We start from the raw sequence: 2636 nt of genomic DNA, 5'->3' as shown, positions 1-2636 counted from the left end.
TGAACACAGCAGGCCAAGCAGCATCAGAGGAGCAGGAAGGCTCAGAAGATTTCTGAAGAAGGGTCTAGGCCCGAAACGTCAGCCTTCCTGCTCCTCTGATGCTGCTTGGCCTGCTGTGTTCATTCAGCTCTACACCTTGTTATCTCTGTATGCAAATGGCTAGTTTTCCCTGTATTCCATGTGATCTAATCTTGCTAACCAGTCTGCCATGAGGAACCTTGCCAAATGCCTTACTGAAGTCAATATAGATCATGTCTACCACTCTGCCTTCATTAATCCTCTTTGTTACTTCTTCAACAGACTCAAGCTCATGAAACATGATGTTGTGGGAGCTGTGAGGTAGCAGTGTTAACCACTGAGTCACCGTGACACCCTAACGACAGAGCATTTTCATGCAGGTGATTGACACAGAACTCATCGCGCAACGTCCTCAGCTCGACAAAGTCCCAGCACAAATGGCAGCGGTGGGATTCGAACCCACGTCTCCATAGATACTGGATTAAGGCTTCAGTCTCCACGGAGGGGTGTGTTTATTTATTTGTCTGTTTATTTATTGTGCATATTTTATTTGTCTGTTTGTTTATTTATCTGTTTATTTGTATATTTACTTGCTTGTTTGTTTATTTACTTATTTATTTTTCTATTTATTTATTGTCATGTGTACTTGGTGCACGTATTTGTTACAAATACAGTGAAAAGTGTTGTATAATGTTACTGCTCACCGGCACCATCTTAAAGCACAGAAATAAACCAAGACATAGAAAAAAAAATAACTAAAAACCAAAGAATTAAAGTTCAAGGTGCAACATGACAGTCCCTCTTGTTAAGTGCTTAGCAATGGGCGTGGATTTGGGATCTTCGTCTGTGACGCTGGGACCAACACCAGCATGATTTAAAAACCTCCGGCTAGGGCCCCCGGTGTGGGTCTCCCGGTGTTACTGTGGTGAGGAGAGGGGGGAGCGAGTGTAGCATTGCCGCCAGCGACCGCCAGTGTGGCTCCGGCAGCCTTCAGGGTGCAGCAGTTCCTCCTCACGTGCCCCACCCCTCGGCACAGGTGACACCACACGCCATCTGCCACCCAGAAGGTGCGGTAGGCTGCCCCCTCATGGAACACAGTAAAGGTGCCCCTATGTTACCGACTCCTGGGCCAAGCAAATAAAGTCCTGGTGCTGGATGGAGTAGACATTGCATGGGGAGGCATTGCATGTCAGCACCAGATCTCGATGGGATCGGAGTGAGCCGACACCTTAGATGATGAGAGCTGCTTCTTCACCTCTATAAAGGCTACTTCTTGGCTGCGAGATCATTTACAAGGCTGACCCTTTTGCAAAAGCAAATGTAAAGGTACCAGGATGGAAACCAGGTTATGTATGAACTTTCTGTAATAATTCCCCAATCCGAGGGAAGACCTAAGCTCCGAAACAGATGTGGGAGCCAGGGCTCCTTTGATTACTCCTCACTTGATCTTTTAACACGTATAACGATGTCTTGTCGACTCTGTAGCCCAAGTAGGTCACTTGGGGCACCTGGAACACACTTTTTTCCCTCCTAAGGTGTACCTCCACCGTGGGGAAATGTGTAAGCACTATATCCATGTTTTCTAAATGCTCTTTATTGGTCTTCCCAGTTATTAGCACGTCATCCAGATAAATGGCAAACTGGGGTAGATGTTGTAAAGTGTTCTCCATTGTCCGCTGGAAAATGGCTGATGATCCCACAAATAGCTGTCTCATATATTGGTACAAACATCTATGGGTATTAATTGTAGCAAACGTCTGCGAATCCTCATCTAAATATAATTGCAGGAACGCATGGCTCATGTTCAGCTTTGGAAAGGACAGTGCAAACCCCCTCCCACGCATGCCAATTTTGCATATTAGTCCTCTAAGCGAGGGATTGGGTATTTATCCAGCTGTGAAAAGTAGTTCACCATGTGTTTGAAATCCCCGCAAAGGCAAATCGACCTGTTGGGCTTCATAATCGGTACGACCGGTGCTGCCCATTCCACAAACTGGACTGGTTTGATGATTCCTTCACTTTCCAGCCTCCTGATTTCTGCCTCGACTTTGGCACATCATTAATCCCACATGCCAAATGGTCTCTCAGCATCCCATTAAGGGTTAAACCAAAGTCACATGCCTCTGCCGGTCGTCTTTATAGTGTCAAAAATCCCGATAAGGAATCCCCTGGTTCTTGAACAATCGAGAAAAACTGATAGCATCTCAGAATGAGAGAAGGCTTGTGGTCATACTATTCTTCAGCTTAATCGGTCAACTCTTTCAAGGTTTTGTATCTGTTGCCTCAGGGAAAGTTAGGCTTCCAATCGCTGAAAAATCTGTGGGTCAGCAAGTTGTCAGGAGAATTACTTATTTCTTTTTGCCTGCCCGAATGTCATTTTCCCAGAAAAAGTAACACATTCTTTCCACATACTGGGCCCAGTCTTCAATGGCAGGATCGAATGAGACAAGCTTCCCAATTAGCGGCATGACGGTGGAAATGCTTACCCTCACTCAAAGACAACTGTTGTAAGTGAATTTCTTCAGGGACATGTTTTTCTCTCATTGCCACTGAAATAACTCCATCCCATCACCAAGTCACCAATCATTTACACATACATAGTACGTGACACTGACCCA

The sequence above is a fragment of the Rhincodon typus genome, chromosome 18 (assembly GCF_021869965.1).
Source record: "Rhincodon typus isolate 14 chromosome 18, sRhiTyp1.1, whole genome shotgun sequence".
Taxonomy (NCBI): domain Eukaryota; kingdom Metazoa; phylum Chordata; class Chondrichthyes; order Orectolobiformes; family Rhincodontidae; genus Rhincodon; species Rhincodon typus.
This window is presented reverse-complemented; position numbering follows the sequence as displayed.